The 14,625-nt window shown below is 46.3% G+C and overlaps 1 pseudogene; it reads right to left on the reverse strand.

The window, feature by feature from the left end:
• Positions 1–984: 984 nt before the first annotated feature.
• LOC136161849 (histone-lysine N-methyltransferase PRDM9-like) lies at positions 985–14,423 on the reverse strand (annotated as a pseudogene).
• Between the last annotated feature and the right edge of the window lie 202 nt (positions 14,424–14,625).

The following is a 14,625-nucleotide window of genomic DNA, read 5'->3' on the forward strand; positions in this document are numbered from 1 at the left end:
CAGCCAGACTCTGCCAGATTCCGCCTGTGCTGACGCATCAGACCAAAATGCTGGTGCTCCCACGCCGTATCACAGATGAGAATAGAGACACAGAGAGGTTGAGCATCTTGCCCCAGCTCACGCAGCTGCAGAGGGCAGAGCTGAGAACTGGACCCCTGTGGTCGAATCTGGAGTCCAGATGCTGTGATGACCTGAGGGAGCGGCAGAGACCAGACGGCCCATGCTGAGCCAGGCGCATGCGCGCACACACACACGTGCAGGTGGCCTTCACCTTTGCGGCCACAGAAGTCAGAGGGAAGCAGAGGGCCACCAGGAGAGGCCAAAGGAGAGCCGGGGTCTATAAGGAGGAGAGGCCCCACTTCCCAGGAGGCCGGGGAATTCCCTTCCCTGGTGAGTCTGACTCCACTCTGCATTCCTCTCGCTGGACCCAGGATTGACTGTCCAGTGACCTAACTGAGTTGGCTCCAGAATTATGCCTTCTCAGGGGTTCAGCTAACTGGACCCCACTGCTGTCAGTAATAACGGGAAATGAATACATAGTCTGGGATTCAGATTTGTTTGGAGACAAAATTTATTAGAAGAGGAGTACTAAAAAACCACGAAGGCAATTGGCATGAACATCTCCAAAACACTTAAGAAAGCCTCTGCTGTTTATCTACCTCCTCTCATGTCATGAAATTGGAAGGTCTATTTAACAAGTAATTCTGTGCTTATCACACTCTTTCTTTAAAATATTTATTATATATTTATTTATTCGGCTGTGGCGTATCTTAGTTGCAGCATGTGGGAGCTAGTTCCCAAAGCAGGTACTGAACATGGGTCTCTGCATTGGAGTTTTGACCCCTGGACCACCTGGGAATTCTCTCCTCATACTCGTGGGGACAGTAAGGGGTCACAGGCCTCCTCTGAGGCCCCCTTAGAGTTGAGGCATGGGGTGGCTGCAGAAATCCTCCTGTGGTTAAGGTGTGGTTTGTTGCTCATGACTCACTCACACTGCCTGCAAACATAGGGCTTCTCCCCTGTGTGTGTCCTCTGGTGGGTGATGAGGAGGAACTTCCGACTGAAGCTTCGCCCACACTCCCTGCAATCATAAGGCTTCTCCCCCGTGTGTGTCCTCTGGTGTGTGATGAGATGGGCCTTCCGATTGAAGCTTCGCCCACACTCCCTGCAAACGTAGAGCTTCTCCCCTGTGTGTGTCCTCTTGTGTCTGATGAGATTGGACTTATCACTGAAGCTTCGCCCACAGTCCCCGCAAACATAGGGCTTCTCCCCTGTGTGTGTCCTTTGGTGTTTGATGAGGTCGGATTTCTGACTGAAGCTTCGCCCACACTCCCTGCAAACATAGGGCTTTTCCCCTGTGTGTGTCCTCTGGTGGGTGATGAGGAGGGACTTCTGACAGAAGCTTCGCCCACACTCCCTGCAAACATAGGGCTTCTCCCCTGTGTGTATCCTCTGGTGTGTGATGAGGACTGACTTATCACTGAAGCTTCGCCCACACTCCCCACAAGCATAGGGCTTCTCCCCTGTGTGTGTCCTCTGGTGTCTGATAAGGACTGACTTATCGCTGAAGCTTCGCCCACACTCCCCGCAAACATAGGGCTTCTCGCCTGTGTGTGTCCTCTGGTGGGTGATCAGGACTGACTTCTGACGGAAGCTTCGCCCACACTCCCCGCAAGCATAGGGCTTCTCCCCTGTGTGTGTCCTCTGGTGTCTGATGAAATCTGACTTCTGACGGAAGCTTTGCCCACAGGCCCTGCAAATGTAGGGCTTCTCCCCTGTGTGTATCCTCTGATGTCTGATGAAATCTGACTTCTGAATGAAGCTTCGCCCACACTCCCCGCAAACATAAGGCTTCTCCCCTGTGTGTGTCCTTTCATGTGTGATGAGACTTGACCTGTCCTGGGAGCCTTGCCCACACTCTCTGCATGTGACCCTCATAATCCCTGAGAACCCTGCCCCTGTGAGCAATGTGCCTGTGTCCTCTGGATTCAGTTTCTGGCTTGTGCTGGGCTCGTCTTTCATTCGCTCATGCACCCCAGAACCCCCCATTTGTCCTCCGGGTGAGTAGGAAGAGGCCCTTGAAATCCTCTTCAGCCTTACGCTTTTCAGCAAAGCTTGGGGCCTGTCCTTGGCCTCCTGATCCTCAGGTTTGTCGCTCGGGCTGTGTGGATCTGAATATTGCTGATTTTGACTTCCTGGGCAGGGATCCTCTGGTTGGAGGTCTCATTCAGATGGTCTCAGGAGGGTCTGAGAGGGGTGACTGCGTTGGATGTGTCGGCTGAGGAATTTCTGGCTGGAGAAGGCCAGAGAGCAGGAAGCACATGGGTGGATCTTGGGCTTCGATTCTGCTGAAAGAGGAAGCTTTTGTCAGGTAGCTGGTTTGCTGTGGTCAGACCCTCCCCACTCATCATCTAAGTGTTGACAGTGCACGATCTGTCTCCCATCAAGTGCCTTTACAGTCCACTTTTCAATTCCACTCTTATTCTCTGCATCTACAGAAATCCAGGAATCAGGTGTCAGGGTCCTTTTCTACATATCACCCAGATAGGGACCTTCCAGGTGCATCAGAGGCAGCGTCTCTCCTGATAGAGGTGGATCTGCAGGGACTTTCCCTGCGCGTAAGTGTCTGAAAAGTCACGTCACAGTGGCCACAGGTATTTACCCTAATGAGGGATAAGACTTGATGACTTAGGTGGAATCTCCTGAGAGGCTCCCTGTGGGGGGAAGATGTCTATTAAGTTAGGGGCGCCTGGCCTGGAGCTCTCTGCATATGGGAGGCAGCACAGGGGGTGGGTAGAGCAGGTGCGGCTAATTCTGACTTTGTGGTTCCTTGTTCAAAGAGCAGCCTTTGTGCCGATCTCTGCAGGAAGTGGGTTTGAGCCTGGATGAGACCGAGCGACTCAGGTCCCACTAACTACAGTTCTGGCTCCTGCTGCCCAAACTGATTCACAAATTGCTCCTCTTTCAGTTTCCCATAAATCATAAAATAAAGGCATATCCTTTCTCAAGCCTCACCAGTATTCATACCTCATTTATTTCATTCAGGCTTAGTCCATTTAACGTGCACTAGGAAGCCCTGTTTAAAAATACATGTCCAGTCAGACCCTTCACACCCTCACTCCCAAGTATCTTCAGCCAACCCACTCTCCCCTTATGTCTGGCAATGAACTGACCTCTGAGGGGACTCCCCGCTATTGTCTCTTCCCAAAAGTGAACCAAAGCATCTTCTTACCACAGAGAACATGCTGCTTGCAGCTGAAAGCCTGCGGTTGTTCTGTGTCACCCAGGAGGACCCCTGGGGCCTGCGCGTGGACACAGGCCCTGAGGCTTCCGTGTCCCGTCCAGCCTCCTTCCTCTCCCTCTGTGCTTCCTCCCGCAACCCCGGCATGGCCTCGCTTCCCGGCCCTGGGGCTGAGGCACTGGCTGCTCCCCTGCCTGGAATCCTTCCCCGCAGGTCTTATCTCTGCAGAGACCCTGCCGCACCGTCCTGCACCGCACCCCACCCTCTGCTCACGCTGACCCGAGGCACGTTCCCTGCGCTGGTTTTCCTCAGCACCAGCCCCTGTCTGGTATGAAGCCCCTGCTGCCCCAGTGGTTCTGTCTGTTTTGGTGCGTGGAGCCCCGTCTGGCACAGAGCGTGAACTCACATGACAACAGACTGGAACAGTAACTGAATGCGCATCACTGTACACGTGTCGCTTAGAAATGGGAGGAAATTAAGCAGAAACAAATAAAGGGCAGAGAGCTGGTAGGTGCTAGAAATGTTGCTTTTTGCTTCTAAGCCTTTCAGCAGAAGGTGATGTTACACATTTTTCTGCATGAAATATTAAAAATTAGAATATTTTTAATATAAAATTTTTCCTAACAATCATATGAAAGGAACGAAATTCTGAGGCATTTTAATTGCAACTCAACTGACTGTGGACTGGATTGTCCTCTGCTTCGAAATCGGAACTCGGAGGCTCCCAGGATGGGGTGGGGTGCTGGAAGAGGGGAGACACTCACCTCTTCCGGTCGCGAGCTCACTCTTCCCCCTGCTGTTCCGCCTGATGCCAAGGTCCTGACCATACTCGTCCCTGTACCAGACCAGCAGCTCACAGCCCGGCCTGACCACCCGGCAGGTTCGGTAGAAGATCTGCCCGTGATACTGGAAGGCCACCAGGTTCTGCTCCTCGTCGTCCCGGGCACAGTTCACATACCTGGGGTCGAGGCCGGGAAAGGGAAAGAAATCTCAGGTGGTGAGTGCCCTCCACTCTCCGCCCATGCCCAGCTCCTTGCCTTCCGCCTCTGAGGCCGCCCCTCATGTGGACCGTCTGTTCACACCTTCGACCAGGCCATGGGAACTCCCATGCTTTTCTCTCCTTACCTAAGTAGCCATTTTCCGGAACCCAGTTCCAGACTCATCTCCACCTGGACTGTCCGTGAGGCTGGTGACCTTCAGCTCCTCTAAACTCTGAATTAAGTTCTCTTTCATCCACAGGACTTGGTCCTTCTTGGCTAACATGCAGCCCTCAGCACTCACCCCAGCCTGCCGTCTCTCCCGAGGCTTTCTCCCATCTCCCCACATGTATCCAGGGTCCTATTCGCTTGCCCACCCCCTCCCATGGAAACTTGGAGAGAGCTCTGATATAGCTTGAGACATGGAACAGTAATAGTCTGTTCACTGTCTGCCTGCCCTGATGAAAGGAGAGGCCCTCAGAGAATGGCCCTGCTCAGGGCCATGCTGCCCCCCATTCCTTCTGAGGCCTCAGGGCCCGCTTCTCACTGGAACCAAGCCTGAGGGGGTTGTTGCCCACAGAGAGTCAAGGTCTCCTGTGTTAGGTCATCCTGGCGTGTGCACTTACTCAAAGATAGAAAAAGTAAGGTTACTGCTCCTAAAATCAATTGGCTAATGTCTGTTTGCAGTATGTTCTCCAACAGGACATGGGTTGTGTGATCTGCTTCAGTACCGAAGTTCACTGTCTAAACCAAAACATAAAGTGCGTGGTAAGTGTCCATTAAGTGAGTTAAAGTGTCTCTGGTGAATCTAGACACCTCACGTTGTTTTCAAGTCCACCAGTTTTGTTCCGCATATAGACTTGTATCTTGACGGCACATGCCATATTTTTATTTCCTTCTTTCTAGTGTCTTTTGAAATGAAAGAGTATGGTATTGAGGGCAAAGAGGAAGGAAGATATGAAAGCTGTTGAGGGAGCCGGGTTGAGAAGGAAAGGGGCGTGGGATGGAGGGAGTCTCAATGTCTACACACTGCAGACTCACTGCACTCACCTCATCCAGTTGGCCCAAGACGTGTCCTTTCCATCCACATACTCGTAGCAGTTCCTCCCTTTGGTGATCTGAGGGTCAGAGAAAGAGTTACAAGCTGTCCTCTTTTTTTTTTTTTTTTGGTAGGAAGCAATAGAAGAGCTATTTCCCTGTGTAGTCATTGGTGCTTTTCAGCCTGCATGGATTCAACTGCCTGTCGGACCAAACGGTAAGCTCCTTACTCATCATTCCAAGTCTGAGTCTCTTGGTTCATTGAAGGCAAGGGCTCCACAAGGGAGGAGTCACTTATGTGTATCTCTATACTGTGCTCCCACCTCTCCTCTGACCTTTAGATAGAGGTCTTGAGTGTCTGTAGACTGTGCTCCCACCTCTCCTCTGACCTTTAGATGGAAGTCCTGTGAGTGTGTACCAAGGTGTTCCCACCTCTCCTCTGACCTTTAGATAGAGGTCTTGAGTGTCTGTACACTGTGTTGCCTCCTCTCCTCTGACCTTTAGATGGAAGTCCTCTGTTCACGCCCAGGGCACACAGTACCCAGGGCTGACTGTGTCTTTGCCGACCGTGTTATCACCATCTGCATCCTCATATGTAGACATGAAATACCCCCCACCACGTACAAGTGATTAGAGGCCAGAGGACAGGGAAACGGGTGCTTCTCACCAGCCAGGCATATCCACTGTTGGCGGCCTCTTCATCATCTGTGATCTGGCCCTCATAGGGGCCAAAGTGCAGGCCCAGCGGCAGATCGGACGCCTCGTTCCACACTCCAAGCCCAGCGTCAGGGATGCTCGACAGTCTGATGCTTAACCCAGGGGGCAGCGTGAGGACTGAGCGGTTGGCATGCCCCTTTTCCACTGCACAGTCCTTTACAAATGTTGGGGGCCCATGGGCAGCACAGCTGTCGATGAAGAAGTTCTGACACTCCTCACAATCTGGAGGTGAGAACAGGGATGAGAGGAGGTACAGTGATGTTTCTGATCGTAATGACCTTCAGAAAGAACTAGGGCATTCATGGCATTTGGCCTCGATCCTGCACCCCAAGTCATAGAGGAAGGGGATGGCCGGGGGACCAAATGGTGAGGTGAGGCTAGTGGACCAAGGCCTCATTGCCCCTTCTCCGTGAGTGGGCCAGCGGGGTCACTCACAGAGGTAGTCGTCATCCTGGGGCTCGCTGACCTCTTGGTACACGTGGCCCTTTCTTTCCCGTAGACTGTACCTCTTCACTCCAGTCTCCTTTCTTCTGAGTTCTAAGATGGAGAACAGAAGCTCAGCAAGGCTGGTGGGGTCTGGGGAGTTAGCCCCATTTTATCAGAAAGTGTGAGATCTCCTACCTGTCCATCTCTACACTTTGTTAAAATTTTCTTATATGTATTTTTCAAACTTGTACTTTCGTAATTTTATGTTTTCATGTTCCATTATTTATTTCTCGGCCAGACTGCATTGCTTGTGGGATCTTAGTTCCGTGACCAGGAATGGAACTAACACCTCCTGCAGTGGAAGCGTGGAGTCTTAACCTCTTAACCACCAGGGAGTCCCTTCTCTCTATTTTCTTTCTTCTCCCTTTAACTACAGGTTCAGGAGACTGAGGCGCCACTGACCACAGATGCCCAGTTCAGTGATAGCATCCTGCACTTCCCGTTAGTAGGTTTAACTTCCCAACCTTCCTACTTAGGTAATAGTTCACAGACACATCTACTCAGAAAATATGTGTTAAGGGCTCATGACAAGTAAGGCATTGAGCAGAGGTCTGGGCATGAACACTAACAAAGCACGGTTCCTCTTATCACAGTTGCATTTATTGAACTACTTGTAGGTGTCAGACTTTTGCATTTAATGTAACGCTTTCAAGCACTGTATGAGTTATGTATCCTTATCCTCATTTTACAGATAGCATTCAGGATCTCAGAAAATGTATAAGATTTTCCCAAGGCCCCAGTGCTAACTTCATGTCTCAGATCAGTCCAGCTTAAACCCCGCTTACCCAAAGTCCATGCCACACACCTAGGCCATGCTTATTAGTTTTTCTACAGGAATTAGAGGAACTAATTAGAGGAACTCCCCAAATTTCTCTTACCGGCTTTTTGTCTGGGGTGCTGTCCAGGGGTCCTTGCTTTTCTGTGATGGGGCACTGGATTCTGAGCCTGCTTGGAGCCACTTGTCTTCAGCGATTCTGCTGCTCCCGGCAATTCCTTCAAACTAGATTCATTACTTAATGGTTCCCTGGACATTCTCTTCCATGTGAGTAAAAGACAACATGCATTTCTTTAGTTCTTTAGGACTTATGAAGTGTTTTCACATGCATGACTTTAGTTAATACTTTGACAATTCTTGGAAATACCTGATATGGGGGGAAGGGGTCTGAACACTGGAGTGTAAAATAAGGACCTAGGTGGATAGTGAATCAAAACTAGAATTCACATCTTAAGGTTCTTCCCCTGCAGCTTTCTGCATAAAAGTGAGACAAGGCAGGGAGAAAAGCTGGAGGTCAGGGAAAGAGGAGGGTAAGCGCTGGTAGAGACATCCGGGGGGTTTCTCTTAACTAGTCGCTCTTTGACGGACGAGGAAGTATGGAAAATTACAGAGGGGACAAAACACATGTGGAAAATAAGGTGACAGAGCAGTGAGATTAAGAAGAGAAAAGACGATCGGCCGAATCACATTTAGACAAGAAAGAAAATGAGATGAAAGCTGCAGGTTGCCATGTCCTAGCGACAAAGTTTGGAATTAAAGTAGCCGGTCTCTTCAGTTCTCCTCGAACAAGGCTGTATGACCAGCTGGTTCTACTCAGTTTCCTGATCCATGAATTGGTATACAGGCTAATTCTTAATATTATAGTGGGCATGAAATGTAATAATCTTCAACAAATTGTTGTGTGAGGTATTTAATACAGTAAGAACGTGAACGTACATCCCTTACGTATCAATTTATTCCCTAAACTGCCACTATGTTTCAAGTGCAGCTCACAGATACTATCTTCAGCATCCTTTGACCTTTCTACTCCTAGATGAATGCTTAAATGTGGAGTCACTCACTCACGAACCATTCAGGGGGCACTTAGGGGCTTTGAGGTGGGCCTGGACTTCTGAGAACTAATGGGTGTGGGCTAGGATCTCAAACCTCACAACACAGGGGCAGGCTAAACAAATGATTACAAACAGGAGAGTTGCTAATTAGAGCTCAGAGGAAGGAGTTGTTTCTCCGTCCTACAAGAATGAGCATTTGAAATGATGCCCAGATGATGAGTTTCTACTCAAATGCAGGTAATCTATGTGAAGTCCTTCTGTTATTTTCTTATTTGTTGCTTTTCAGTCATAAACCTGAGGCTTATCAGGGTTTCAAGTTGCTTCCTCATATTGGAGTGGGAGGCTCTGTGGTAGGGATCCTGTCTCCTTCTTCATCTTGGACTGTCCACTTTACAAACTGCCCAGCATATCTTTAAGTTTCTTCATCTTGGACTGTCCACTCTACAAACTGCCCAGCATGTCCTTAAGCTTCCCTTAGTCAAATGTCTTAGCATATCCCTCCCTAGCAAAGCACAAAAACTGAGGTTGAAAACATCTCTCAGATGAATGATATAAAGATGTATGAATAAGCTTCATAGAACTATGGAAGTTTTAATCAGTTTGTAAGGGGTTTAGAGAACGTGCATTTGTTTACATTACACTACCAGTGATACTGTGGTCTCAGGTATATAATCAAATGTTTCTTACCTTTTTTTTTTTTTTTTTGTATCTATAATGGTGATAGCTCTATACCTACTTATAGGTACTGTAGGATTGATTTAAGGTTTAAGCAAGTTTATTCACATAAAATACTTGAAGTCTAAAATATTATGAAAATAATGTAACAACAGAACAACCTACTACTGTTGTTGTTCTTACTAACTGCAAAGATGGTGATGATATCAGACATTGTGCTAAAGACTCAGGACAGGGAGGCAGCGGTCTCCAGGATCTCTGTGTTTTCTGCTATTCTCACCTGTGACTCGATCCGTGAGGAGGTTATTTTGGCAACAGGATTTGGGAAATACTCACTTTCTGGTGTTTACTGTGCTCCACTCTGAAGGGCATTGAAGAAGGTTTACCTAAAAAACGATGAGAATCAGTGTTTTGGTTGGGAAATGTTTCCAAACTCTGGGTATTCTAATTAAGGACACATAATTCTAAGCCAGAGAGTGACAAAGACAATGATTACCAAAGGAGGAATGGAAAATGATTTCTGTATCATCAACTCCCATGGTTCCACTGGGAGTATTACATAGTTTTCTTAAAATTAAAAAAATATATGAAACTTCATCCGTGCCTCATCTGATTTTCATAAAATATCTAATAAATTTAATAGTCTTTCATGACAAAAGTTCTCAACAATGTAGGAATAGGAGGAAGTGAGTGCAATATAATAAAGGTCATATATTGAAAGTCTACCTATAACATCATAGTCATCAGTGATAAAGATCAAGAAGAAAAGCCAAGGATGCCCGTTATCAAATTTGTGTTCACCATAATATTAGAACTCCTAGCCAGCGCTGTAGGTTAGAAATGGAAACAAAAGGCTTCCATTTGGAAAGAAAGAAGTAAAATTATGTCTGCTCACAGGGGCATGGTTTTATGTGCAGAAAAATCTTTAAATCCACACACACAAAATTCCTGCAGAGAAAGTTGCACGGTACAAAATCAACACTCAAATATCTTTCCATGCATGAAGAATGACCATTTCACAAAGGAAACTAAGAAAACAATGCTATTTATTTTTTATTTTTTTAAAGCTATATTCAAGAGCTAAATTATAAAAAAATATTTATTTTTATTTCTTTGTTTTTTCCAGGACTTTTGTTGCAGCATGTGGGATCTAGTTCCCTGACTAGGGACTGAACGCAAGTTCTCTGCATTGGTAGTGTGGAGTCCTAGCCACTGGTCAAAGAATCTTATTTATAATAGCATTGAGAAGAATGAAGTAATTAGGAATAAACTTAAGGAGATGAAAGACTCATATGTTGAAAACTACAAAATATTGCTGAAAGGAATCTGACATAAATAATCGATAGGTGTCTCATGTTTATGGATTTAGAGGAACATTCAATGCAATTCCTATTAAAATCCCAATGGAATTTTTTTCAGATATAGAAAATCCATCCAACAGTTAACACGGAATCTCAGAGCACCCCAAACTGGCAAAGCAATCTTAGAAAGAACAGGAAAGCTGGAGGCCTCTGATTTCAGAACACACTACAAAGGTACAGGAGCCAAAAGAGTGTGGATTTGGCAAAACATGTGTGCTTAGCTGCTCAGTCTTCTTGACTTTCTGTGACCTTTTGGACTGTAGCCCTCCAGGCTCCTCTGTCCAGGGGATTTCTCAGGCAAGAATACTGGACAGGGTTGCCATTGCCTTCTCCAGGGGATCTTCTTAACCCATGGATTGAACCCACATCTCCTGTGTCTCCTGCACTGAAGGCAGATTCTTCACCTGCTGAGCCACTGAGGAAGCTGGCTGGCATAAAGACAGATATGTCAATCAATGGAACAGAATAGACAGCCAGAAATCAACTCTTGGATACATGGTCTAATGATCTTCATCTAGCGTGTCAAGATAATGGGGAAAGCTTAATCCCTGTAATGAATGGTGCTGGGGAAACAAAATAACCATATGCAAAGTAATGAACATCTTACATCTTGAAGAAAAATCAACTCAGAATGGATTAAAGACATTTATGCAAGACTTGATAAGACCCTTAGAAGACAACAAGGGTGAAGCTTCACGACACTGATTCAGCAATGATTTCTTAGATATGGTGCCAAGTGCACAAGTATTAGTAACAAAGTAAAAATAGAGAAATGAGATTAATCTTAAAACCTCTGTGCAGCAAAGGACACTGAACAGAGTTGAAAAGGCCACCGACATGATGGTAGAAAATATTTATAAAATCTGCACCTGATAAGGGGTTATTAAGCATACACCAGTTTGAAGGCTACCTATTAGCCAGGAAGAAAACCTGATGGACCATGATGGCACCTTGATATCAAATTTCCATGTTCCAGCATTGTAAGAAAACAAATTTCTGTGGTTTAAGGAATGCAGTCTGTTTTGTTATGGCAGTCTGAGCTGACTAACAGTGAGAGAAGGAATTGAATAGACAATTCTCCAGAGAAAATACACAATGGCCAACAAATATATGAAAAGATTCTCAATATTACTAATCGGTATGGAAATACAAATTGAAACCTTCTGGGATGGGCAATATGTATAAGAAGACAATAACAAGTTTGGTAAGGATATGGAGAAATTGGAACCCTTATACACTATTGTTGGCAATGTAAAATGTTGCAAGCTTTCTAGAAAAGACTATGGAGTTTCCACAGAAAATTAGAAGTGCTGTATGATCTAGCAATCCAAGTCAAGAGTGGGTTTCCGTAAAAAATTGAAAGCAAGGTAATGAGTAAATAGTGGGCACATGTATAGTCATTGCCGCATTATTCCCAATGGGCAAGATGTGTGAGCATTCTAAATGTTCATTGGTGGATAAAAGATAAAGATTATATATAAGATATATGTTATAGCTCTTATATCCACATGCACACAACGGAATGTTTTGAAGCCTTAAAAAAGATTTCTGTCATATGCTACATGGATGGGCCTTGATGATATTACACTAAGTGAAATGAACCAATCAAAAAAGACAAATATGGCCTGATTCCACTTCTCTGAGGTATCTAAATTAAATCCATGGAAACAGACAATATAATCGTGGTTGCCAAGGGCTATGAGGAGGAAGGATTGGAGAATTGTTCCTCAGTGGATTAGGGCTTCAGTCACACAAGATGTAACACTTCTACAGATTTGTTGTACAGCAATGTGTATATATAATCCCGGTGGCTCAGGGGTAAAAAGTCCACCTGCAATGCAGGAGATGCAACAGATGCAGGCTCAATCCCTGCGTTGGGAAGATCACCTGGAGCAGGACATGGCAACCCACCCCAATATTCTTGCCTAGAGAATCCCATGGACAGAGGAGCCTGGTGGGCTCCAATCTATGGGGACACAGAGTCAGCCATGACTGAGCGATTAGCACTGCGGCCACTAACACTAACGTGTACATAGTTAGCAGCGGTGTGCCATACACTCAGAAACTGTTAAAAAGGTAAATAAAGACGAGCAGGCGTATGGTGAACCGAGGCGTATGTATTCCCTAAGAATCTCTCCTTTTGTCAAAACCTTTGCAGACAACCAAATGTTTGGTTTTCATGTCCCTTTCCCTAGTTTTAATAACCTCAGGGAACAGAGGGACGTCCCTGGTGCACAGTGGATGAGAATCTGCCTGCCAGTGCAGAGGACACAGGTTCGATGGCTGGTCCAGGGAGAGGCCACTTTCTGCGGGGCAGCTGAGCCTGTGTGTCAGAAACTACAGAGCCTGCACGTGCTCTGCAACGAGAAGACAGTCACCGCAACCAGAGAAAGCCTGTCCACAGCAACAAAGACCCAGTGCAGCCAAAACTAAATAAGTAATTTTTTAATATCTGGGAGAACAGAAATCCATAGATGGAGAATCATAGAACTATCTAAATTGTTTCTCCAGTCTAGGCAGATTAACTCTTCTAAACTGAGCAGCAGAAGAGGAAGTGAGCTGCTTACTTCTATTTTATAATAGGTGTACTTCATTTTATTTACCTGATGCCATCTCTGGTCAGTGAAATGTGGGAAAGATCATGGAGAATAAATAGTTCTCTCAAACCCTTTCCCAGAATCAAAATAATTAGTTTTACCTAGGGTAAGAAGATCATGAGTTTTATTTTATATACATATATACATAATGTATCTTAAAATAATATGTTCATCATTTCCTCTTTGAAGGGATTTAATCCAATAACCAATAACCAATCTGTTTGGTGAATTTATTTCTAAAGGATCTTTAACTGCCTTTCACTAAGAATGTTTAGCAAAAATAATTCTTTTTAAAAATAATGATAAATATTAACCATAAAACTTTTGAGAATTACACTGGAAAACCTATACATTCATCTTCATTCAGGCTAATGTCAATATTCAGCCACAGCCACTTGGGAATGCTGAAAATTATGTTTTCCTTGCTACTGGCTGAGATGTAGTTGAGACCTAAGCCCAGGCTGGTTTCAGGAAGACACGTCCACACCCTCCTGGCCTCTCACCTTGCTGCCTTGGTGTCCATTCTTCATCAGAATCCTCAGTGTCATCTCCCTGGGGCTTGATGGCCTGCCTGCGGGGATGCATGAAATCTGGTCGAGTGGCTCTGAAACCTGGAAAGAAGCAAAACATTTGTTCTAAGAAGGGGAAACAAAGCATAGAAGCAATGGAAAGTGTCACAGAGTCAGGGAATCTGTGGGATGTGCTGGGAGAATATAGAACAAGGCAAGAGGTGAGCTCTGCACTGCAGGTCACCCTCCCTCTGGTACAGAACTGCAAACATTTCCTCCAGGTTTGTCTCCACACAAAAGGGAACTGTGAGCAGGTGAAGCCACCTAAGAGCGGGCCAAGTGAACCCTGAGGGTGAAGACCTGTTTCATGTTTCCCAGGCTCACAGGCGCCCAGCACTTCCTGTTACCTATAGCAATCAGCGCTTCGTAGTTTCTTTTCACATTCCTATATCGGATTTTTTCCCATTCTCCCATCTCTTCCCATTCTTCCTTGGAGAAGAATACGGAGATGTCTTTGAAAGCATCTTTGGCCTAAGGAAAATAATAGATTTCATCAGTGATTTACTAATCTAAGTCAGACCTTAGCGCTGAGCCTTCTCCTCCACCTTTTGTGGAGGGAGAAGCCTGAAGCTCCTGGATGGTCTGTGTGAGACAGGGATGAAGACTTTCCTTCCCGACTGTGTCCTCCTTAACTGAACAAACTGAGCATTTTCCTAGCTCTCCCTGGACACAGAGCAGTTGAGAAGCCAGTGTCCTGTTTTGTCCCACTCCACCCCACCATCTCAGACAGGACCAGGTATTCCCATCCTGTGTACAGTCACAGGGACGTTCACTCAGCTTTCAAGTCTGTGGTGCTTCAGGGACCAGCGCCATGTCCTTCCTATAGAGCTGACTTTGAGCCCAGCTTTGCCGACTCCACCGCTCACCGTGGGCTTCCGCTCTGTTCTCCCGGCATTTCCCTCAGTGCTCTCCTCTGGAGACCTGTTCGGCCTCATGGCCATTGGAGTGCTCAAGGCCAAGGTGCCTGTGGAAGAAGAAGGTGCTGAGATAGCCCAGACCAGTGTCCAGAGCCTGAGCTGCCTGCCTTGGGTGGAGTGTCCAGGGCAGTAAGGCGAGGGGAAAGTCAGGGTGAGGGTATTGGTGGGATGGACGGATCCTGACTAGATATGACAGATCAGCCTAATATGAACTAGATTT

This window comes from Muntiacus reevesi, chromosome 2 (assembly GCF_963930625.1).
Source record: "Muntiacus reevesi chromosome 2, mMunRee1.1, whole genome shotgun sequence".
NCBI classification, from domain to species: Eukaryota; Metazoa; Chordata; class Mammalia; order Artiodactyla; family Cervidae; genus Muntiacus; species Muntiacus reevesi.